Source organism: Hyperolius riggenbachi, chromosome 1 (assembly GCF_040937935.1).
Source record: "Hyperolius riggenbachi isolate aHypRig1 chromosome 1, aHypRig1.pri, whole genome shotgun sequence".
Classification (NCBI taxonomy): domain Eukaryota; kingdom Metazoa; phylum Chordata; class Amphibia; order Anura; family Hyperoliidae; genus Hyperolius; species Hyperolius riggenbachi.
Genome location: NC_090646.1, coordinates 152049834 through 152076347, shown reverse-complemented (window position 1 = coordinate 152076347; position 26514 = coordinate 152049834). Strand labels below are relative to the sequence as shown.

General features: G+C 40.5%; 1 protein-coding gene across 12 annotated transcripts in view; it reads left to right on the top strand.

Moving 5' to 3' along the window:
- Nucleotides 1-26514, top strand: part of TENM3 (teneurin transmembrane protein 3) — a 1708801-nt gene that overhangs the window by 51629 nt on the left and 1630658 nt on the right. For 9 of the 12 annotated variants that reach the window (XM_068278756.1, XM_068278759.1, XM_068278755.1 and 6 more), the window contains exon 1: nt 13834-14177. The exons of 1 other annotated variant lie outside the window; for it this stretch is intronic. The gene's annotated coding sequence lies outside the window, so the exon portion shown is untranslated. Of the gene's footprint in view, nt 1-13833; nt 14178-26514 lie in introns of those variants that run through there. 2 more of the 12 variants (XM_068278758.1, XM_068278757.1) reach the window with 1 other exon arrangement.

Here is a 26514-nt window from a genome sequence, read left to right as displayed (position 1 = left end):
TCTTCAGTATTGCTGCAAATAGTGGTCACTTGCTGATTTTTGCATGCACCCGGGAACACATACTTTATTGTTCTTATATGTTACAGATTATACAGGTCATATTCAGTTGTTAGCATATAAAATATATATATTGTTTATTAAACAATTTGTTTTGTCTCCTAAAAATTCCATTTATTTTTTTGTCTGTTATGGACATTTTCCCCTTTTCATGCTGGAAGTGAACTCTTGCACGGGACAGAAGGAAAGCATAGAGAAATGCACATTAAATGTGTTTAGAGAGTTTAGCCTCTCTTATTCTCTCTCGTCTGTGACTAATCACAAGTTGTAATTTGATCTCAGCAGAGTCAGCTGACTACCACCGTAGAGCAGCTAATTGGTAAACACAGGATGTTAACAATATGTCTGCTTCTACAAATGCAGGAAGTACACACTGCAGATTTATTGCAGGATTTGTATCAGCTGTATCAAAAAATGTTTTTATTTAAAGGTTAGTATGTTAAAGGGACACTTAAGTCAAACAAAAAAAATGAGTTTTACTCACCTAGGGCTTCCAATAGCCCCCTGCAGCTGTCCGGTGCCCTCGCCGTCTCCCTCCGATCCTCCTGGCCCCGCCGGCAGCCACTTCCTGTTTCGGTGACAGGAGCTGACAGGCTGGGGACACGAGTGATTCTTCGCGTTCCCAGACACATTAGCACCCTCTATGCTGCTAAATGGTATATGATATATGCTATAGCAGCATAGATGGCGCTATTGTGGCCAGGAACGCGAAGAATCACTCGCGTCCCCAGCCTGTTAGCTCCTGTCACCGAAACAGGAAGTGGCTGCCGGCGGAGCCAGGAGGATCGGAGGGAGACGGCGAGGGCACCGGACAGCTGCAGGGGGCTATTGGAAGCCCTAGGTGAGTAAAACTCATTTTTTTGTTTGACTTAAGTGTCCCTTTAACATACTCCCTATGCTGGACTTATCATTTAGTTTGGCACCGTTATTGGCCTGAGGAAGCGGGCTCAGACCCGCAAAATGCGTTGCCTGTGCTATTACTAATAAAATCTTTTGTTACCACAAAGATTTTTTGTTACTGAGGTAAGCTACCTCATTTCCTTTTTATCTTTTATCATATACCAAGGCGCCACTTTTACCCAAAAAGTGTCTCATATACCCCCACACGCCACCCATTTGAGGGGTAGAAGCAGAGTACCCGTGGTTCACCACGGTTGAGATCTGTTTCCTGTGTTTCTTCTAAGAGAGCGACCGTATCCAGGTCCTTGGTGACCTCCCTGAGTGGAGTCGGGTTAATTATCTCCACCTGCTTCTTGTGGTCGGTTGCCCTCCTGCAACCTACCTTTGTGAGTAGTTCTTATTATTATTTTTCATCTACCAATTTGTTTTGACATACTGCACCATTGGGCACCCGTTTGTTTCCTGTGCCTTTTCCTAGAGGGTGCCTCGACACCCATACCCCCAACAGGCTTTAGTAAGGGGTGAGCCTTTACATGTGTGTAATATATGGTTTTATGTTGTGTTTCAGTAATAAGATAAAAATATACATTGTGGGAGTCTATAACCTCTATAAATCTTTGCAATGCATGCATTAAGTTCTAAAATGATGCCAGATGTGCATTTTTCTTGCCCAGTGTTGCTCTCCACTGCCTCATGACCACAGGTAACCTGTAATCACGAGCTGATTTTCCTGATCACGAGGTCGGATACCAAATTCATGATCGCCTCTCGATCACGGAGTCAGTTCCGAATGCACTTGTGATCGTGGTCCAAATCCAGCTCATGATCACGGATTTAGCTGTGATCACGGCCGTGATTATAGCCTGAAAACCTGCTGACTTTAGCGGTTGATAGGAAAGCCCCCTTACATGATATAAACACCAAATTTGCAAGTATGTTATGTAGAACAGACCTTATAGTAGAAAAGACCTTATTGTTTTTGAGAAAATCAATTTTAAAGAGACTCTGTAACAACATTTTCAGCCTTATTTCTTCTATCCTATATGTTCCTATACCTGTTCTAATGTGGTCTTGTGATGATCCGCTCAGCTGGCTGCACAGGCAGACAGCTGTTTGTCCATTCCTCTAGTCTGTGGGCTGCAGGTCTCTGGAACAGAGACCTGTCTTTCCATTGCAAGTTTCTGGTCTGTTCTCTTGCTGGGGAATTTGCATACATTCGTTATGCAAATCCCCTACCTGCCTTCTTTGATGACTGGCACTATAAGAGCTTTATGGTTCCCAGAATGCTTTGCTGGACATTTCCCTTCCATGGTCTGTTCCTGATGGACACTGCTGGAGTGTCAGCCATTGCTATCTAGTATAGTTAATTCCTGGGGGTTGCTTTAGGCTCCCCTTCTAGCCCAGTCAGGTTGTATTATCCGTATTGCCTGTTCTGTCTTGTCTTGCCTGTTGCCATTGTCCTGCCCCTATGGTGGTCGACAGGAAATGGTTCTGATCTCTGTTCTTGGAGTATAGCTGGTGCAGCGGTTGCTACCAGCTATCTCTTCTGTTCTGTTTCCTGGGATCGCGCTAGCTACTTTTCGCTAGCGCTGGGGATCCTTCTGTTCTGTCTCCTGGGATCGCGCTAGCTACTTTTCGCTAGCGCTGGGGATCCTTCTGTTCTGCTACTCTGTACCTGGATCGCGCTAGCCACTTTTCGCTAGTGCTGTGGATCCTATCTCTCGCTTGTCCCTGTTTTCGTGTGTCTGTCTTGTCTGCTATGCTTGCTGGAGGCTCGGTGAGGTAACCGTTAAGCAAGCGCTCGCGTCCTCTGTTTCATGTTTGTCTGTTAATGGTTAGTTAGGCGTGCTTGTCTCTATTGTGCTTATCACGTGGAGATCGCGCATAACCGCGTGCACTGTTGCGAATGAGTGCGGTGTTCACGGTTAGCTAGCGTTTGATATTTTCCATATCTCCTTATTGTATTATTTGCTGTGCCTTTGCTACCCTCGTATTCTATTCTGATCTGCCTTGTGTCACGTCTGGCGATCGCACCTCTCGCGATCGCGTTCCTATTTCATATCTGCTGTTGTGTGTGCGCGGTCGCAGGGTGGCGACTGGATTGGCGCACACACATACAACCTGTCCCTTTGCTCAATCTCATTCGCCTCTCTTCCGATTGCGTTCTGCGCTTCGTACAATTCCTGTCTGGCATTTGTGGAGGTACAGAGGATTGGTTCCTCTGCACTCCTCAGCGCCATCTGCCGACAGGAATTTCCCTCTACAGGTGCGTAGCACCTTTTGCTGGGTGCCTGCAAATATACGCTTGTGGAGGATTTCTGCTGTGTCAGCGCACGCGTTGTGCGCTGATCACGGAGAAAGTTCCACAACCGTTACAGGTCTGTCTTACAGCAGTCTTTCCTCGTTGCACAGTGGCTGTATTATCTCTGTTATATAATCTAGTCTTCTTTCCTTTGTCAGCTCAGGCTGGATTGTGCTGCTCTGCTTGTGATAGAAAATAGCTATACACACCCTCTCCACGCCCCCTCCAGGCTCTGTATGAGTCATAGACTGAGCTTCTCTCAGCCTATCATATGCTGGTTAGCAGCCATGTCTTTTGTTTGTAAACACTGCCTAAAACTGGCAATTACAAGCCAGGATTGCAGCAGGGAGTGGCAGAAATAGCACAGAGGGGCCCAGGAGAACATAATGAATAGAATGGTATGATTTTTTATTGTAAGAATGTTAGAGTACATATTCTCTTTAAAGTTTCAAAGGAAAATAGTATACATTTAAATGCGTTAAATGACAGTTAATGTATTTACCGCATTTACATGTATCCTACATACTTTTTTCCTTTGAAACTTACGTTGAAACTTTAAAATCGATTTTTTTCAAAAAACTATAAGTTATTCTTGAAAAAAAAATGTTTTTTTAAGTTGTAGCCACTGATCACCTTTATAATCCATGCAATATTGGTGATTGTAGCATGCATGGGGGTTTTGCTATTAACGTTACAGTCCTTTTATGTCCAACCTGATCATGCACCTCCGTTACTGTGAACACATGCTAGGCCTCTTGAGTGAACCTAACTTGCTTAATCTCCATGCTCCCCTCCAGTGACTGACTAAGCATTACCTTGTACTCATACTGTGCTGCATGATCTGATCTTTCTTGTATTCAGGTATTGTCATTTTGCTGTATGTCACCCCTAAATATTGTATGTATCCCTATTTATTGTCCAGCACTGCGTAATATGTTGGCGCTTTATAAATACAATAAATAAATAAAATAATAAATAAGTCTGTGATCACGGATTCTACATGTAATCACGGCTAAAATCTGAGTCTAATTCGGAGCTAAGATTCAAATCCGGATCACGATCACAGCGTATATGGATTTCGATTCTGCTGTGGCCAGATTTACTCAAATTCGTAATTGGGGGTATCCGAGCATCACTGTTCACGCCTTACAAGCCATTTCATCAGAGACCAACTTTCAATTTCTTTAACATCTTACAATTCTTGATAGCATTTGAACGCTGCTCGATGGACCTTTGTTACAACCAGTACCATAAAAGCAACTTTATGTGAATGATGATGATGTCAATAAGTCAAACGTCCCCTGTATAGTGCCGAAATTGTGTCTCCTCTCCAATCATGCATCAGTGCCTCTGTGTCTCCAGTTTCTCTACTGTCAACCTTACCAACATTTATACAAATTCCATAACCAATTGGGAATAGTTTGGATATTTTAATGGTGTAGATCGATAAAATACAATCTCTACTTATGATCCGTTTGGAAATATGATTGTTCACTATGAATAGCTTAATGGGCACCTTTAGTGAATCAAGTCCAATGTGTACAGATCCAATTTTTAGAACTAAACAGCTGCAATTCACTATAAAAGTTTTCACATACCAATTCAAATCTTTCTAACAACTTCTGCATCAGAATGATCAAAGTAAGAATGATCAAACTAGCATAGAAAGCTATTGGAAGTTTTTTCCCCTACATCAGAAAAAAAGGTTCTTTTCTGTGTTTGGCCTAGTTTAAAAACTTAAATGCTGATAAATTCACTTTTAAAATATATACAGTGTACTACAAAATCTAGACTTGCAAAACTGCATGTGAAATTATTATTATTATTATTATTGTTATCATTATTACTACTACTTATACTGTAAGTGGCTGGATAGTGTAATGGTTAAGGGCTCTGCCTCTGACATGGGAGACCAGGGTTCGAATATCGGCTCTGCCTGTTCAGTAAGCCTGCACCTATTCAGTAGGAGACCTTAGGCAAGTCTCCCTAACACTGCTACTGCCTATAGAGCGCGTCCTAGTGGCTGCAGCTCTGGCGCTTTGAGTCCGCAAGGAGAAAAGCGCGATATAAATGTTCTGTGTTTGTTTGTTTGTTTGTTATACTGCTACTACAACCACCCTAAGGTAACCATAGCACAAGTGTGTGTTTATATATACAAATAGTGAAGTGAGCCTGTTTTAATGCAGCTCATGTACAGAGAATTAGGCTGACTCTAGTGAGTCCATGCATATGGATTCACCATTATATCCTGAAACAGAGGTGTGTAATAATAGTGCAGTTACTATTACTCAGGGCTCAAACCAACTAACAGCCTTTTGTAAGCGCTAGTTGAAAAGCTATTTCTAATGCAATGCTATGGGGGATTTTTATAAAACCACATCGCTCAAGTGGGATCACACCTATAGTATTACATTAGCAAGAGCTTTTTAAATCAGTGCTTAGTAACGGCTTAGTAACATACTGCTAGTAGGTTTCAGGTCTTACTGTGACAATGGCCTCAATTCCCTAAGGGCAGGTTGGTAAAATCCTTTTCTCCAGTAAAATACCTTATTCGGTATTTTACACTTTTTTTCCCTAAATTCACCAAATATTGTCCGCACGAGGCAGAAGTTCGGTAATTTACCAAACAAACATGCTTCAATTCACTGCTTAAATAAGTGTCACTGCTTGGTAAGTGTCACTTACCAGCTGTGTAGCAGGTCAGCGGTGAGGCAGGGAGCTGCATGTATGGTTTTTCTTCTAGTGCATCTCATGCATTACTTTAGATGTGCTGCAACCACCAGGGGGAGCTCTTTTGCATACCAGAATACAGATTTTCACATTTAAAGGGATAATCAGAAAAGCCCTCAAAAATGTCACCTTCCTCTGCTCTGATACAGTGAAAGACCCACCGGAATCCTTGTCGCATCAAATCAACTGAGAAGCTGGGCTGTGTGGCTCTTCCCATGGGCTGCCTGTTTCTCCCTAAAGGCTGTCTGTCAAGTTACCACACAGAGAGCATGGAAAAAGTCAGTGACCAGCTGCTATGAGCTGGCAAAAAATATCAAACACTTTTGCCCAATTTACGGGATGGGTAAATCTTTGTGAATTGCAATTTCTTGATATTTCCTGAGGCAATTACCGCGCAAGCTGGTAATTTACATCACTAGTTGATAACTCAAATTTTCAGTGCGGGAACAGGTTTAGTGAATTGGAATTAGGGAAGCTGATCTGTAAAATCAGCTGTTTTTATTCGTAGTGAATTGATGCCAATCTCTACTTCCCCATATACAGCCACTTAATAAGTAAAATTTGACTATAGCAAATGATATAGCTCAGTCTGCCCTGACTGCTGCTGCCACGTGATCACTTCTAACCCCTCCCTTTTGATGACTCATGCAGTCAGCTGTGCTAGATGACACATCGTGAGTCGCCAGAAGGGTACAGGTCAGCAGAGTTCATGAGAGCCCAAACTGATCTGGGTTGCTCAGTTTCACTAAAACAAATGTGCATTGAACCACTACAGGTTCATTTTAAATAACAAAAGCATCCCAAGATGCATGGCCTATCTGAGTGCATGGGGCAGCACTCTTAAAGAGAAACCATAACCAAGATGTCAGGATCCCTCCTGTAGCGTGTTCTGTCCTTTGTAGTGGAGCTGCAAACAGACCGGTCTGGCGTATCTGCTTGCATTCGGTTGTGCATTCGCAATAAGTCTCATTGTCATTTGCAATCACTCTGTAGTTCTGGGCAGCTCAGGATGCTGTCATCATTCCACCAATTGCTTGTTGCAGCTGAGCTGCGGCCAGATAGCCCTGGATTTCCTGCATGCATGTTGTTACATAATACTGCATGTATTTCTTATGGGAGTCCTTTGCATTCACAGCCAACTAGCAAATGGTAATCAAGCCAGCTCAGGATTGAGTGATTACCATTCAGCTGTGTGGAGATTTGCATACCTGCATCCATTGGCTGATGCCAGCATAAAAGTCTGCCTCCCATTTCATACCCCGCCCGTCATAGTGGTCAGTACGCTGATCTGCTGGGCACCTTGTTACTCTGTATAGTTCTGTTATTGTAGTTCTATGCGACCTTATTACTTGTGCTTTAGCTAGTTCCTGATAAATATATATGCAGACTTGCTAATATTTATTTATCCGTTAGTTGAGCCGTTTGTTATTTTTCTGTATTATTGTGTATTGCCTTGTTTCCATGCCTGATGGACGGTCGCTGAATCCGCGGTGGGTCAGTGAAGTCCACTATCCTGATAGCTTGGATTCTGCCATCACCACGTTGGTGACTGTAGTATTCCTGCTACTCTAGTTTCTAGGAACGTACTATAGGCTACAGTTGCTATTAGTTACGTTCTTTCTTGTAGTCTTGCTTGTGTGAATGCTTGCTGGTGACTGCTTGTTACCTGCTTGCTCTGCTTCTGTGGACATGACTGTGAGCAGTGGTTGCTACTAGTTACGCTCCAATCTATAGTCCTGTCTTGTATCTGTCTAAATGCTTGCTATTTCTAGGGCAGCACTTAGTCTTGCTAGCATTCTGTCTGTCTGTTTGTTCTTTGTCTGGTTACTCAGACCATAGGCAGCGCAATATCGCACTGCGCTGCCATTGTGTGTTATTTGTAGCGATATCGGAAGCCCAGAGCTGCAGGTGCTCTGGGAAGCCTGTGTAACCTCCTCCATTATCCAGCTCTTAGCCTTGTTGTGCTGGTTGATCAAAGTACCCCCCCCCCCAGCATTACATTATGTCGGACCCAACACAAAATCACATGGAGGAGGCCTCTAACACTGTGTGTCATGGTTCCTTGTCTTTTAAAAGATTTGAAAAGCTTGACTGTGAAACAGCAAGCAAATTTATGCCAGAATTGGTTCGATTTTTGTTAAATCCAGATTTTCAGGCTACAGCATTTTCTACCTGGGCTGATCAGATAGTTTGCACTCTGTTCAAGGGCAAGCTTTTTGATTGGGCAGTTGATGTTTTGAATCACACTACTCTGAGAAAAAATCATTTAGAATTCATAGCTTTTGTGATCCATAACTGGTTAGGAATATCTCCAATACCATATCCTCTTAATGAACTCCTGATTGCTAGTCAATCAAATGTCTCTTCAGCAGCATTTAAAAGAAATCTGTATGCAGCAAAGTCTAAAGTCTTGCATAAAACTAAAAGTAAACGTTCCAGAAAATGTTCACAACCAGCAGTGTCGTTGTCCATAGCAACTGTGCATCAGACCCATAGTCAGACTCTTTCATTAGCAGATAATGAAATTCAATTGTCATTCATGGGAGGCAAATGGACTTATGAAACTATCAATAAACTTTCCTTGCTAGCCAGGGAGAATAAAGATTTTTGTTTAAAGAATTGTCTGAATATTGTTATGAGGAAATATTACAGAGTATTGAGCAAATCAAATTGTTTGTGCAGCAAGGAAAATTTGCATATACTACAGTTCAACACTTGTTGCAAGTCCTGGGAATTCTTAAGAATAGGAAATGCCCTAGTAATGATCCAGTTAGTCAAGTTGATTCTCTGTCAGGAGTAAACCAAGCCAAGTCCACTCCAGCTAGCTTCCTGCAGACTGGTCCAACTGAATTAAGCCCAGAATGATTGTTTGGTTCCTGACAAGAGTGAATGGGATCCTCCGTTTGAAAAATTGGAAATTGAAGCTTTGATTTATGAATTGGAGAATGATCGAGAATATGTCTATAAATTTTACACTGCTAAGAGTAACATAACTTTGCATGCATGCATTGAGTCTGCTTTTTCTTTGATTGAAATGAATCTGTGTGTGCATGATTTTGTTACTCCTTTGATTGATGCATGGAATGAGATCTTGAATGATCGCTCTGGGAGTCAGTGTGAGCAACACTCAGTAATTAATGTCAATTCTGTCTCTCCGTTGTCCCTAGCAACGACATCACCTGCTAGTCTTGTTCCAGATGCACACCTTACTTCTCTAGCCCGTTATAATGGTGGCAATAAGTCTTTTTTTAATTCCTTGCAGAATTGCAAAATTTTGAATTCGTGTTTTTTTTTCAGATCAGCTACTGCATTTCAGCAGTCCAGGTTTATTATCTTATACCTGCTTGATAGCAAGATGAGAAAACCTGAAATCACAGAATCATTGCCATATCCTGAAAATGTTCCAGTAAATTTGCCTTGTAACATAAATTACTCAGTAGTTCTGTCCAATGAAGCTCGGGTCACAGAATCATTATGCTGTCCAGCAGGTGCTTCTATGGTTCTGCCCTGCAACATGGACTGTTCAGTGATCCTGCCCAGTGAAGCTGAGGTCGCAGAGTCTTATGCTTCACCCAGTACTTTGGATGCTTTAAGATCTCTAGCAGAGGACTCAGAGGCTCTGCTTGCTTCAGTTGGTGTTGCAGTAATATTCACCTGTTTAGCAGCTGTCTTAGAATTACAGTCCACTCTAGTAAAACTTGATGAATCTCTGTCCAGTGAAGCAGAAGCCATTGAGGCATTGTCCTCGTCAGCAAGTGTTTTAGATACCTTACCGTGTACACAGTCTGATTTAGCGAATGTTGTTGAATCCATGTCTGATGTTGTAGCAGCCAGGGAACTCCAGCTCTGTCCTCTGAATGTTTCAGAAGTCTTGCCCTGTAACATGGATAATTCTGACTTTCTGATAAAAAATAAAAGAAGTCTCAGAATTTCAGTCTTGTTTAGTGAGTGTTCCTGAAATACTGCCTTGTATCTTGGAAAATTCTGGTTCTCTGTCCAGTGTGGCAGAGGTTCCAGAGTCCCCTTCCTGTCCAGTAAGTTCCTCAGTCTTGCCCAGTTCAGTGGGGGTTGCTGCAATACTAACTTGTTTTGCAGCTCTTTTGGAGCTCCAATCCAGTGTAGTAGATGATGAGTCTCAGTCCAGTCCAGAGGAAGTTGTGGAGACCCTATCTAGTTCAGTGCATACGTCAGAAGATTTGTCCTGTCCTATTAATGCCCCTGAACATGACTTGTTAATAACCTTGGTGGAATCAGTGACACCTAAGTCTGATTCAGCATTCTTTAGTGAGAGTCCAGTAACTGTAAAGTCTAGTCATGATGATTTTCTGCCCAGTCCTGGTTTCGGTCCTATCGTGACTGACTCTGAGGTCCGCAGTTCCTTGACATGCCCAGAAGTTTCTCTTGTACCAGTATGCCCAGATGTGCTCTGTGTGCCAGAATGCCTAAGTGTGTCTTGTATGTCAGCGTACCCAGATGCTTCCTTAGTGGTGACATGTTCTGATATTACCAGTCTGCCTGCATGCTCAGAGATGGTTCTGGTCCCTGAAAGCCCTGATCTTGATGTTTGTCCTTGTAACCCTGTCTCTGGAATTGCCCTAGGTTCCATAGGGGTTCTTGATAGTTCTCCATGTGAGCCTAAAGGGCGTTCTAACCTCTTGGGATCTATATGGAGCTTCAAAGTGTTCTGGGAGATTTCTGAGGAAACTTGTCCTGGTGCTTTGGACTGGTTCGACAGTGTGTACTGTGTTGGAAAGGACAGTTTCGGTGGGCATTGCATTAAAAGGTTTGGCATTTTTAGGGCGAATATAAATTATTTCTTGATCTCTCTTCTATTTTTTAACTTCTCACTTTGCAATGTATTGATTTTTTCCCCCTTTCAGTTAAAGTTCCTCTTTAAGTTCAATATCCAGAAACTTGTACATTTAGTTATTGAATAATGTATTAGTCAGATACATGATCACATGGCAAGCGATACAGTAAAACTCTACCTGCTGGCTGTACATAATGTAAATAAAATATTTAAAATTCACTTGATTAATAAAAAAAATAAAGTAAACGTGAGATGGGAAGTTACAGAAAAATATATACATGCCTGGGGCTTTCTCCAGCCCCCTCCAGGCTTATCGCTCACTTGCCAACCTCCTCTGCCTCCTGATTCTTCTGCAATTGGCCCCAAAAAGTCCTCCAGTCCGTGGGCCAACTGTGCATGCCCTGACTGGAGGATTTTCCAGTCCAGTTGTGGATGAACCAGGTGGTGGAGAAGGATGGCGAGGGAGCGATAAGCCAGGAGGGGCTTTTCTTTAACTTACCATCTCAGGTTCACTTTAAAATATTTCAAAGTGTACCAGAAACAACAATACTTACCTGGGGCCTCCTTAAGCCCCGTTAAGGCTGCTCATGCCTCACCGTCTCCCTGGGTGACTCCTGTCATCCGCTATGGGCCACGAAAGCCTGGCTGAGTCAAGTTCCCAGGGACGGGAGCGCGGTGGGGGAGCATGCCTGCCCGGGCCATGCATGCGCGACTCGGCCAGGCTTTTGGGCACAATTGCAGGTGGCAGGAGTCACCCAGGGAGACCGCGAGGGACGAACGGCCCTAACGGGGCTTAAAAAAGCCCCAGGTAAGTATGGAACCTGAGACGCTTCTCTTTTCAGCTTCAATTCAAGACAAGCGGTACATTTATTTTTAAACTGATTCCTGAATGGTAGAGAGTGATGGGGGTGAGTGGCAGTATCCGATTTCTCTTGCTCACAGCTGGGTTTTAAAATGTTTTGAATGACTTTCTGAGGTCTACAGCCTATATCCTGTATAGATGAAATGCTACCATAGTTATTAAATAACAACATATTATCCACCATTTTACATTTTCAATACATAGACCTGCACAATCCCTGCCCTAAAGGAGCTTATAATGGAATCTCTCCACCACAATATTGCATACTCTAGGGCTAGCTTGGACAGACATCAATTAACCTGTCAGTATATTTATGGGTGGAGCCCTGGGGAAATCGGCATAACCATAGGAAGGGCACAGACACTCCCTGTGGATAGCAAGCCTTGTAGGCTCAAAATCAGGACCCCAGCCACATAGTGCAAGAGTGCTAACCACTTAGCCTCTGTGTGTATTGCATTATAATGGCAGATACAAATTCTATACCATAAATATTTAATAATGCATGTTTGTAATACCTTAAAAAAAGAGACATTTACTATAAGGAAAAATGCAAGTATGTATGGCCTAGTTTGTATAAGCTGTTTAAACATGGCCTTTTAAACATAATCCAGCTTGTAAAGGATAATGCCAATATTATCCAGTCCTATATTGAATAAAAGTAGCATGCAGTAAATGTCAAGCTAATATGCAATTGTCTAAATCGCTTACATTATCCACGCTTAGGTCTTGAGGCATAACATCCAGCTTACATCCATTGGAAATGACTGTGAGGTAATAATAATGACATTGGTTGTACTGTGTATGAACTCGGTGTGAGACAGCATGGTATGACCTTAGGCAAGTCGTACCCTGAGAAACACGTATCGCCAGATGATGCTGTAAGCTGGTTGGTGAGTTATGGCGCTAAAGAAAATGTGTGCAAAATGTGGCATCATCATAACTATGCAGGCATTAATTATGATTAATATATGCTGTCATCATTACTGCCTTAACTTAAACATTTCATGAATCCAGCTCAGCTTGCCAAAGCATGTGTACGTTCGTAAACAAAAACTGATCCGATTGACCATGTCAGGAAGGATAGTGCTGTTATTATGTCTGTTTTATTGCCATTATCAAATGTACTGGTTTCAATGCTTGGAGATGCAATCTGTATTCCTCCGTCCCTTCGTATCAGTTGATCTGAGATTTGTCAACTGACTTAGGCTATTGCTGTAGTTTCCATGGGTCTGCTGCATATCCGAGCCTCCCCTGGAGAGAAAATGTCTTTTTTTTATTTCCTCTTTGGTACAGTAGAGAGCAGGCTTACAGTACAAACCCACAGCTAATTGCCTGTCTCTGCTGCTGGCTGGTGTTTCTTTTGAATTTTTACGTTTGATTTGTTGAGAAATTACCAAGATCCTCAGTTTGCTGTCACATGTACTTAGCTTCCTTATGTGCAGCCCAGCTTCTGTGTGAAGTAAGGGGGATTTGGGTTTGTGTGAGTGTGTGTGAGTGTGTGCACAGTAAGTGTGTGCATTAGTGATTTGTGTTATTTTTTCTGAAAAGATGACAAAGTGCTGTTTATGTTTTTTTTTTTTTTGGGGGGGGGGGGGGGGGGGAGATGTTGTTCTGATTATTTACAGGAGTCGCACACAGCTCAGACCACAATATTGCCGGTGAGAAAGCCCGGCTAATGAAGCTGTAAGTTCATTAGTGTTTGCAATCAGCGGCGAGCAGACACCCTCATCAGGGCAGGAGGCTGCAAAGAGCCATTCATCAGCGTGAAGTGTTGTTCATGGATGACCCCTAAATCATTGCACTAGTAGTAGATGCACTGATTGGACACAGCATGGGAGCATCGGTACTTTGCATTAGCAGATACAGACAGGGGGAGTGAGAAAGGATTGGCAAGCCGTGGGGAAATCCTGCAAACAGCAGCACAAATAAAAGCAGACTGCCTTTTATTTTTCCAAAGGCATATATATGCACACATTTTTCCTCCCTCTTTGATAAGGACGTATGAAAGTAGCCTTCCTGCTGAGCAACGGAGGAAGATTATAAATATGCAGGCTGGTGGCTGCAGTGTTTAGAGGACGCTGGGCTCCCCCCTTGCTCTGTGCTGGGGAGGAGCGTGGTAGGCTCTTGGGTAGAAGCAAAGGCAGCAGCTGCTTCACGTGTGTGCCTGGCAGTGGCTGCTGGAGCTGCTCCCAGCCTGGACAACTTCTCCAGGCTACTCTGCTGCATCGCCCAGTGAGCCTGGCAACACATGACCTAGGAAGATACTGCGTGGATCTGCACAAGGGGGTGTGTGTGATTCACAGTTGAGGAAGGAACTCTCTCATAGGACCAAGAAACAACTGTGGGCTAGCTTCTGGCATCACTGATATAGGATAGGTACTGCCTGGAACTCAGCACAAGTTGCACACCTGTCCACTGATCCCATGTTTGCATTGATCTTCCACTTGAGAACGACAACTTGGTGATGTTTTCCCACTTTGGGTTCTCTACAGAGACACCTGCCAAAAGTGCAAAAGGTAAGCCAGCTATTTCATTTTCTGAGTGTACAGCCATTCATTTTGTGAACGTATGGTGGGTACGTGAATCATCCTGCGATTTTACATCTGCTGTTTGTGGCGTACTTACAAGCTGACAGAACAGACAAGTGAGGACCTGTCTGCATCTGTTTGGCGCCTAGCAGGAAGCATCCCTCTTTAAGTTCAGCCTCTGTGTTCAGCGGTGGATTGTAGGGACAGATGGTGCAATTGATCTTTCTGACATTTCCCAAGCAAAGGGCAGGAATGGTGCCAAATGACCCAGGTCTCTAGGCACAGAGAAAGGAGAGAGACCCTTATGTTTTAGAGTTCTTCTAAAGCAGCAGAAACCTGTAGCCTCTCCATCATGGCTAATGCTTCCGGCAACTCTGAAATGGGTGCTCAGCAACCTGCCCTCATCTTAACTCCGTGCGGTGCGTGAGGATTAACACACACACAGACGCAGCCAGCCTGCCTCTGCAAGCTTCAAGTTAGGTCCACAAGTGTACTGTGTTAACGTTAATCCACAGGTCTGAAGGATGAGATGAAAGCACGTGTCCGTCACAGCTCAGAATGGGTTAAACTAGCTGTTAACTGGCTTTCTAGTCAATAGGAGCCTGCAAGGAGTGGATGTCAGCATGTGATCATCCCGACCTTAACCCTGCTGGGAAGAGATGTGTCAATATCACCACAGCTGCAGCTTTCTTGCCAGAAAGTTCATTTCCTTCGATGTAGGACAAAGAGGGGATTTTATTGTGAAGCCAGCCCTGACATCGCTGCTTGATTTCTGGTAATTGCAGCAAAAGAGCGCTGATTTAGAAAGAGCCACTATTTTGTCAACACAGCACTAGTCGAAAGCTTGGTGTGGGAGAGGGGAAGTCTCTCACTTGTTTTGTTTCAGAACAAGGGAACAAATCAATCAGCTGCAAGCACATGTAGTGTTAATACAGCTGGACTTAACCTCTCAGTGCTCTTATACAAACCCTATCCAAGTATGTGTGTATATATATATATATATATATATATATATATATATATATATATATATAGAGAGAGAGAGAGAGAGAGAGAGAGAGAGAGAGAGAGAGATATATATATATATATATATATATATATATATATATATATATATATATATATATATATAGTAGAAACCATGTTTCTAAGATTCTAAGACCTAGTGAATAGCCTTAAATAGGAACTAGGGGCAATTATGCCTAGTCTGTATTCTTCAGAATGTAAAGAGGCCACTAGGCCATTTCAAACTAATCTATGCATGTCTGTTGGCTGGGATCATCACTCGCTGCACTTGACCTCAAACAGTTGTCTCCCTGACTCGTTAAGCCTGGGCTGGAGTAAAGTGACCAGTGCTAATGCCAATTGTCACATTGTATTGAGCATAGTGGCATCCTTGTAAAGCTGAGCTTCTGAGGCTCTGTTCTAACTTGCTCTCAGAGCATATGCCAGAGATTTGGAAGCAGTAAAAGAATTCAGTGGGTGGTCTTTTATTCTTGGCATGGGAATATGGTTCTAGTTCTGCTTGGCGTGTTCTGTCGCTTCGTCTGAAGTCATAAAACAGGCTTGATAACTTTTTTTAAAGTGCCGCTGCAGTTTGTCAGCGCTCGGTATAATCCAGGGAAATGGCGTGATAAATCAGGGAAAGGGTTACTTGCACAAGGAAAATGGTATTGACAACCTAATTACCGTTTTATAGTAAAGCAATTCCGTAATGCAGAAGTTAATGGAACTTAATTGCAAGTCAGGCAGCCCCCTTATATCTTTATTAAAAAATAGTTCACAGGCTCTCTGTGCGAGCTCTTTTTTTGTGTGCTTTAATGACCACTGGAAGCAGAGAACTTAATGGTATAGTAGTAGCTGAATGCAGGTTTGCCAAAGCCTTTGCACAAAAAAAAGAAAAAGAAAAAAAAAGAAATTGTCTTGCAGTTTTTCCAAGGAAATATTTTTGCTTTTAATAAAAGTTAAAAGTTTTAAAATCTCTTATAGTAGCCAAAATGAAAGCTCCTCCTCTTGGCATGGGTAGCTATTATGATACACCTGCTCGTATAGGCGCTATTGAGAGGGAAGTGGCCAGGCCTTCTTTTCCCATCTCCATTTACATTATGTCATCCATTAATGTGAGAGAGGTCGACAATATTTTTATTTATTTATTTGCCCCCGCTACAGATAATAACTTACAGTAATATCCTCTTCTTGATTCGGTTGGCTATAGCAACCAACCAACCAACCAATCAGCTAACTCCTTCAATTCTTTTTCTTATGTTATCTGGATTCGGACTGGTCGTTAAGAGTCACTGCACACCATTGCTCTTTGCACCCTCTGTTAAATAAAGCTGTGTATAAGGGGCAGGACATTTCATGTGACTGCTGTGTTTTTTATTACTTCTGAAATTGTTGGTCTTTTTATATGGAAAGCTGTTGAGAGTCCCTTTTATTCTATTTGCTGTCGCGTGAGTGCCAGCAGAGTCGCTGTGTTGCTTCAATTTATACTGAATAAAACTTTTTTTTTTTTTTACAGAAATGTCTGTACTAGTTTTAGGCCTTTACATGAATTGGGCTTGCCTCATTACTTTCCTTCTAATTATAAATGATATTTCAAGTTAGAACATCCGTCCAATTACACTTAAAGGTGACACTTGCAGGGTTGCGACACATTGTTATGCGTGTCCTGGCATTTAATGGGCACTTCAAGATAACTAAAATATTCATAAAAAATAAAAAAAACTTTTTGGAACAGTTTGATTTTTTTTAAGCCATTTCTTTGATGCTTTAGTGGGCATGAAAAAAGTTTTCCCAACACCTCTAATCTTTTTAGCCAGTTAGCACTTGTGCTAAGCTCCACTGAGCCAGAGTAATTATGTCTCACAGTAATAACTTAGGAGATATCATACAGAGACCTGGAGCCAAACTCATATTGTAACTCTCAATAGGAAATGCAGATCTGGAAATAAGGGGTAGTGTACACACACACACAGCCATCACGTGCCCTTCCATAGGAACTGTGAGAAATATGCTCCTTACAGATTAATGTATGTCCAACATTCATTCTACACTAGATCATCATGATTTATCTGACTATCTCAAAGACACAGGACAACTCTTCCAAGAAAAAGCATTTGCTGTCACTTGGAAATAATCAGTGTCATTTCATGCATGGTAACAGCTACAAAGCATCACTTTATGTAAAATAATAGCTTCTACATTGAAAACAATGGAACTAGATAGGAGGTATAGGGCATGGAATGCAATGCATTTTATTCTCCTATGCTCAGATATAGTCACACATACCTTCAGTGATATACAGTAATAGTTGTGGTGTGCGTGTGTGTGTTTTAATGGAATTACAGATACATTGTCACTGCAAAGGACGTGACACTATATCAATTGACTATTTGTTGCAGTTTAATTGCCAAGGTTAGTTATTGTTGTTCGCAAGCCTATTCTTGCTTCATATGGCTTATTAACAATTGCAATAGAGAGCTTACATTAACATGTTTGGTAAAGTACTTAAAAAAAAAGTCTATATGCGTGAGCGCACTATAAAAAAAATAAAAATAAAGAAATGAAAGAAAGATTCATCGAGTTACCTTAAAAGGGCTGATTTATTTCCTAGTTTTTCATAGCAGGCATTATGAAGCTCTCTTAACAATTGAGATTAATGTTACAGTGCACAGAAGTGGTTTGGAGAGCTGCATACATTTCCAGTGCCTTTGTAATCAATTTTGGATACAAACATTCCATAATGGATCAGGCTGCATCCAAACCTGCCTTATTATGGAGAATTAACTTGCCTCGTGATTGATAGCAATATTACTCCATCCTGAAGATCCCATTTGTTTCAAAACAAGTGCTATGGCCTCTCAGCCTCTGTGTGTGGAAGCTCCAGATCCTAATTGCATTTATGAGAGACTTTGATTTGTCACTTGCAGGATGCATCCTCGAGATGACGACGGTCCTTATTTCCCCTCTGAAAGTGCATAGTTATGTTATTAATGATTACAACTTGGACCTTTTAAGAGCAACACAAAGTGTACTCATAAGTATGGCTGAATATTATTTCTTGAGCTTGACTTATAGTGTACTGTAAATCTGGGTTATTTTAGCCATGACTATAATAAATAAAGTAACAGGGCAGGATATTCACTCTAGTTATTTCATGTATATCTAACAGATACTATTTGGACCCTTTTTAGGTGAAATGGCTTTTCTGGTGTCCTGTGTACTTGAAATATTGTACTGTGGCAAGGAGAGTGCCTTGAAAGGGTTAACCATTGTTAGTTTGTGTTGATGACAAGATGCCAAGTATGTGGTCTGTGTTGTCTTCTCGTCTGACCAGCATACTATGGCAATGGATGCAGTCTTGGTATGCCCGTTTCACTGCGCCCACTGGTTTGTGTATATTAAATATGGAGAAGTGTTAAGCAGCTGGTGACTTTCAATATATAAGCCCTCCCACCAGCCAGCCATAGGTATTAATGTGCTGCCATTCTGGAGATCCTTGACGCTCAGGCAGTTCTATCACTGAAAAAATAAGCCATTCATTTCTCTCATCTTACAGTTCACCTTGGTAGGTGGGAGTTCAGACACATTACTTATAAGTAGGCTGTTTTCTTGGCTCCTGGGATGTTTTTCTCTTAGCTCTCTTATTTTCTACAAATGAAGAGGTTTAATTATAGATCTTAACTAGTGTAATCACAATAAACATAGGTTATTGCATTCACTGCTTATATTCGGCATACTTCTTACAGAGCAACATACACGGGCTTATGAGGCTGTATTAAATAGTGCATATGGGGGGGGGGGGGGGAGAGAGAGCTTGCATTTTTTTATTTTCAGTTGCCCTAACAATATACAATAATATTCTGTAGACATCTAGACTAAGTTCATATCGTAAATCTCAACTTGCTGTGTATCCTTGGTTTCTATATTCAGTGTTTGTTCATGTGTCACTATTATTTGGACCACAATGGTTTTCTGATAGGGTGGACAGTGAATGATGGAGAGGTGAAGGCAGATTGAAGTGTTGTCATGTTTCTATGTTGATACTACATAGAATATGATGAAAAGCACCTCTAAGCAACCCACTTATAGAAGGTATTAATATGGCTCACATCCAATGGGTAGGTTTGGCTGCAGGACAAGGATTCTTCTCTTGGTTTGCAACTAGAGTTCAAATTATTAAATACCAGACTGTTTGATGGATCACTGTAGCTTCATTTGGGTAGCCTTAGTCACTTGGCACTATTTCACAGCATACTGAAAGTGCCACAGTATACCAAGCGCTTTCTAATCACTAAGAACTCAACTGCAACAAAATGGAATGCCATCTCCCTCTTGGAGTGCCCTTTTTCAAACAATACAATGCCATTTCGCGGTTTTCTCTCTATTACAAACTCAGTTTGCAAACTATATGTTTTGTCGTCCCCCCCCCCCCCCCCTCGTATTTGTCTGCACACTAAAACATTAGCTTAGTTGAAAAGTAGATTTTTTTTTTTTAACCATTATTATTTATATTTACAGATACAGCGTAGTATATCTTCTAACAGGGAAACCCAATAAAGACCAACAGGACTAAGTGACATGATAGAGCTTTCTTACTAAATGAATAGAGTTAGCCCAATATAGACTTATTTAGAACAGTTACACATCACTCATCTTAAAAACAGTTTTTTCTTTTTCCATGTTTTTTTTTGGTTTTTTTTGCTTTTCTAATGCAACTACTTGGTAGCTAATGTGGTTGCTGTATACTATGCATACAAGTAGCGAGCAATTAATTGAACCTGTATTAATTTCGACTACCAAGGAAAAGTAATAAATATATATATATCTATATCTATATCTATATATATATATATATATATAATATATATATATATATATATATATATATCACATTTAAGCATGCACTCCACTTTCTTTATGTGTGCTGTTTGCACAATTACCCACACACACATACACACACTCTCTCACATATTCTATGTAGGTCGAGCCGGGTAAGCAGGGAGTGGAAGGCTCTGTCTATGGATTTTGGTATATAGCATGAGAGGGTGATCCATTGTCTGCATGGAAAAAGCCAGACTACAATGGACAGATATGTCATTTCCACCTATGTAATACTCGTGGTATATTGAATTTTGAAGAATATCCTTTACAAGTGATATTACTTTAATAGCCCTATCTATAATAGATTAAGCTGTCCCAGTCTTACACATAAAGTCAGGGGACATTTATAACATCTCTGTCAGGGTGCCATGCTATATACTGTGTGAGCACCATCCAATTAATCATTATAGGTTGTCCTGAATTGATTTCACTGTATATGAAACTACTTAATCTTCTCCTCTCTGCTCAAAACTTTCATTACAAAACAAAGTTAGTATTTTGATCAATTTATCAGAAATAAATTAAACGTAACAGCTCAGGCGGATATATTATTTCGTGTCAGATTTTTGCGGCTTTACAAATGTCTTCAGAAAATCGTGTTTTAAAGGAATTATTTTTAGTAGAAATCTGGAGGTCAGTGGAGTCTTGGCTTTAGAATGTAAGCTCTTTTGTCCAGTAATCGTATACTTGTGTTGTAGTTAATACCGTGTGTTATCAACAACCGTACATTGCTTCACGCTAATTGTTCCTTATCGTAAGTGGATTTTGTTTGCAGAAGTAAATGTAACAGTAAATGTTTCATACTGTATGCTATAGTGTGATATAAGTCTATGGTTTTTATACCTCCTGAACAGTTTTATGTCATTACCAAAGATCTGTCACCTGCTGTGAAAGAGTTAAATGGTTCTTGCCTTTTACACATGCTTGGCAGCACATCACCTATGCTGTTTGTCCTTAGCGTCCTGTTTCAGTACCCCTTGAGTATTTCTGTAGTTTGTCCGATCCATTCTCTTCAGCCACTTCCTTTATTCATGAACAGAAGCACAGCAATAGCAGAAGAGAGAAGGCTGGCAGGTGTTCTTTGACTCCCTATCCGAGTATGCCTGTTTGTGTGAGTGCCTGTGTATTTTTTCCCTCTTTAGTTTTGTTTTTACAGGCTTTGACCAAATATTTCACATAATCCACTGATGGTTCTGTCTTTCATCCCGTCAAACACTTGTTTTGCACCATCAGTTATGTTTGTATAGTTTTATTCTGCAATTGGCTCAGGCTCTCAGGCTTATCAATCTTATACTTTTTTTTTCTGTGTGTAGGTGGGTTGTTGTATAGCATACATGCTACACACAGGCATGCTTGCACACACACACACACACACACACACACACACACACACACACACACACACACACACACACACACACACACACACACACACACACACACACACACACACACACACACACACACACACACACACACACACACACACACACACACACACACACACATAGACACACACACACACACATAGACACACACACACACACCTCTAGAGGTACTAAATATCTCCTCTTCTTTGGTTGTTTTAAAATGTTATGCCCATCTGGGGCCAAGAGAAATATATTCCTGAGCCAATCTACGTGTGTGTGTGTGCGTGTGTGTTTGTGTGTGTCTATATATGCTTGTATGTGTTCTCACTTTCATAGAATGCTATCATTCTATAGTAGGGGTTAGAGCTATTTAAATTAGCTGTCATAGTAGGGTTGTGTTTCGGTATTTACATATTTCAGACACACAAGTCTATGCATACCTGCATTTTCACATGCAAGTGGATGCTGGAAGTGAAATATATTGAGAGGCAGATGCAATGGCGTATTAATAATGTATTCAAGGTCCTGAGCCTACCCTAAAGTTTTTTTTTTTTGCTTTTTGAAATAAAAGCAATGTAGGTGCATATTCAGCAGCTAGTGAAGCATAACTGGACAGCAGGAGTATTCCCCCACTTTGAGAGAGAGCAATGGACTAGACAGGCACATTGACTTTCTTTAAAGTGAACCTTACGCAGTCAGAACAAGACATGATACTGGGAGGCGGAATGCATTGAAGTGAATCTCATAAATCTGTCCAGTCTCTTGTGAGTTCGCCTGCATCTGACCTGGTTTACATGGTAGGTAACAGAAAAAAACACAGACTGAGTGTATCACTAGCCATTTATAGAGAGTGGTTTAAAAATTAGACCTTTTTGGATCTCTTTTTACATGCAGCATTCATGTTGATAATTTTTATTTACATCTCTAATCCATGGAAACAGTGTGTGTAAGTGGCTGTCATGGTAACTCATTTCACAGTGACAATATCAGGCTTATGCAATAATGCAGATCAAAGGCAACCATTGCAAGTGTTGTAACCCATAGCAACTGATGTTCAGCTTCTGTTACCTTAGAATAGACATATCTGTGACAGTTAGATGTCCTCCTGAAATACTTTACACATTGGCATAAGGCCTACTACAGACATCAACCTGTATCTTGATGATCCAAGTTTTGGGGGGACGGGATGGGGGTGGGGTTGAGAGAGAGAGAGAAGAAAGAGGGTTTATAGGTTGTAGCAAGAGTTTGTCTTTTTCAATGATGCATTGTTATGATATTCAAAAACATATGACTGAATTAATTACTAATCTTTTTAATAGTTTCAAATAGCCTACATTTCATATTTTAAGTGTTTGAACTGTTTGTACTACCTTAATTTGATATTTTATGTATTCCCACAACACAAGCTTACTATAGCAGTTCTGTGTTAAAGAAGAATAATATTACACGCTAGTCTCATCCTTTCAGATATTTCACTATACTCAGGACAGGCATCAGAAGGATTAGATAAATCTGACTTTCCTCTTCAAAACTCAGTGAAGCTTCCTTTTCCCAACCTACATAAAAAAAGAGGAGTGTTTAATTATCTGCACTTCAAACGTGTATTCTGCACAGCTGGATGTAAGAGTCTGCTCTAGATTTCAAAAGAACAGGCATTTATTGAACAGTTTGAGTCAACTGGCGATACTTTTTGCTGATCCCTGTGCATAGGTATTCACAATAGAGATAGTGCACCCCTCACTGGGCAGCCTCTTATGCAGCATTTAGAAGGACTGAAGATAGAAAAAGATTCAGTCAGGCTATCATATACCTGATGCCACAAGAAAACAGAATCACGACATTGGCCCATTGTTAACAATGCCATTCCAACTCACAGTGGCCATCTTATTACTTGAGGCGGCAACATCAAGTCACTGTAGCCTGACTAGTTGTATTGTTGATATGAAACCTTGAGCTAATAAACTTCCCACTGCATTTATGACATTTTGAATTATTAAACTAAATCTTACATTTTTTTATTTTATTTTTTTTTACAAATAATGTGTTGCTCAGTGTAGAAAGTATGTTATTGTCGATTATCGGATATTTCATGACAAATGGGGAAAAATAGTATTGCTGCGGCAGAGTTCGTCACACAAAATGCTGGATTGTTTTATTTTCAGACAATGCAGTGACTGTTACTTTCCTATCTGATGCCAGAGTTTGGGGATATCCATGGTATTTATTTACATGGTTTCCATTTTGTTTCAACAGTTTTAACTTGGAGTGTCAATTTTACTACTAAATGTACTCTTACTTCTTTTAGAGCTGCATTTATTTTTATTTATTTATTTTTTAAAATAAGCTGTTTTCAGAATATAATTGCACATTAATTATGGTACAAAGCCGCATTTTAATTTGTTCCAGTACACAATAACCCAATAATTGGTATGCTAAACAGTGATTGTTTTTACTATATTGTTTTAAATATGCCGCCATCAGACACACTTGAAGAAGGAGGTTAGGCTGGATGTTGAACTGTTTATCATGCTTAGACTGCATCAGTTGAACACAAGTTCTCTGCTAGTCCACAGAGTAGAGAGTGAGCAATTTTGTGGACCAGAATGGAGAATAATGGCATATATAGCAATATAAAAGCACACTCTTGAGATCTATAATGACGATTAAATTAATGCCTTTCTTACGGCAGATAAGATGATCCATGCATCAATAAACACTTCCACCAGCTCCTCGTCCTCACTTTCCCTTTTCAGCATCGGACTGGCTTTCTGTTACTGAAAAGCATCAATGTGTTTTGCAAGAGCTTGCGGGTTGTCAGTGAAAGCAAACCAGTCAATAAAATGTGTAGCTCAATAACATTTAAAATGCCTATAGAGTGTAATTTTCTTAAGGCAAGATCTTTGCAGTGATGAGTTAAGTGCCAAATACAATTCAAGTAAACCGTGTTTAGATCTTCATCTGGCACCATGAATTTAAAACGTGTATCATTGTTCATTCATCTAATAATCAAAAGTAAAAGTATATTACCAATGTTAGTTAACGGTCTTTTTAACAGCTTAGTCTAGGTTCGTGTTGTCCATGCTGGTTTCTAGCACCTAGTTAGGTTTTGAAAAATATTTTCCTTTTTATTTTATTTTCCCTATAACCTGGCAAATGGGTTGCCTGGGAGATATAGTTAGGCACATCTCCCGTAATATACTTTGTTTTTAGCTAATTTCCAAACGCAAGCACTGTAAATGGCCAATTCATTAAGCATTGTAATCAAACTTGGGTTTTGTTCTAGAGCAAATGGACCCATGTGTAGCTGTGTGGCAAGCAGCTATAAATATAATATTCAGTACAGATATTCTGTGACTGTCACTCCTAAAGCTGTGTATGTCCACTAACTTGGGTGACCATCAAGGATTCCACTGGCTGACCGCAAGTAGACCAATAGGTCATTATGGAATTGGAAATCTTTACGCCTTGTTCTGATATCATTCACTGACACATCCATCTTTCTGGATGTATATGAAAAAAATAGAGAAAAACCTTAATCACACAGCAAAAAAATGTTTTGGAGCTGTAGAAAATACTATGCAAAACAACAAGTTCTGTAAATAAAAAGTATTTGTTCTCCTGAAATAATCCAGCTACCTTCCACCCCAGTTTGCTTTGATTTGACTGCATGTGTAACATTGACAATGGTGGGCATGAAAATTCTGCTACACTGCGCCAATTTGTTTTCCAGGAAAAAAAGTTAATGTAGCCCTCTATGCCAATCTATACTTCCATACATAGTGATTGTAGTGTATTTGCTGCCTATGCAGGCATAAAGGGTGTTTTGTATATAAGTACAGACACACACAAACATACATGCCGTCAAACTATATATAAATAGAATACATTTATACATATTAAACATTATTAGGGTTCTTCCTACTAGGTTTTCAAACATGACATTAATTATTCTGGTTGTCTTCTAGACCTCTTTAGGGTCATTTAATAGGAAAATAACTTTTTTCCACTCTGGCTTGGAGTGCTTTTGTTTGCTTTCTATATCTTAAAATTCACCTGCCATGGCTGGGTGTTAAAAGCAAACTCAGATTTCTTGGGCCAGAGGGAAAAAAATGACTCTTTGCAAACAAACCCCAATAGCTTGGCTTCACAAAGAGATCATTTTTCATTATTGACTGTGCTCCCAGCAGATGTCCAATCAGGCTCCTGAAAGTACACATTATTTTCAATACCCAGAACCTGATTGCATATTTCAGGTGTAAACAGGTCAGAATAGATTTTTTTCCCTTCACAGTGGTGGCCTGAGTTTTTATGGAGTCAACTATGAAACTTACCCCGATCTGTTATGAGAAATGTTTACCTTCTAGTACTTCTGCAAACAAAAAAAAACAAACATTATTTTATAGTCCTGGCATAAACTATACACTCTTTTGTACATTATAGTATTGTATGGTGTAATATAAATACACTGTATGAGTAATAACGTGAGAAAGGAGAATGTTATGGCCAAGCACAGACTTCATTAAATAAGTTTCTTAGGTGGAATATTTCACTTTTATTTCTTCTGGTCATTTTTTTAGCTAAAAAATCATGTACCACAGCAGTAAACCATGTTTGCTGCTTTGCACACCCAGTGTGCCAATTTCCCTTTGATGTCTCCTGCATACTTTGAAAACTGATTTCTTCAAAGAAACCTTTTCTGCATCCTTCTGATATACTAATAACAAATAAAGCAGCCAAATAGCAATTGATTTTCTTTCCTATTTCCTCTGATTCCTGCCCAACACCTGGGGAAAAATAATTATATATATATATATATATATATATATATATATATATATATATATATCTGCAGCACTAAGTATACAGTATATAGCTGCATCACTAGATGCCCCTTGGAGGGGATTCGCAATCTAGTCTCTATAGTAATATGTCCTAGTAAATCCATCAAGGTCAAGTTTAAGTGAAACTTGTCTGTATGTTTTTGAAGGGAATCGGAGTGCCCCGAGGAAACACACGTTAACACAGAGAGAACATATATGGCCCAATCCAATTCACCTTTTCTCCTAAGT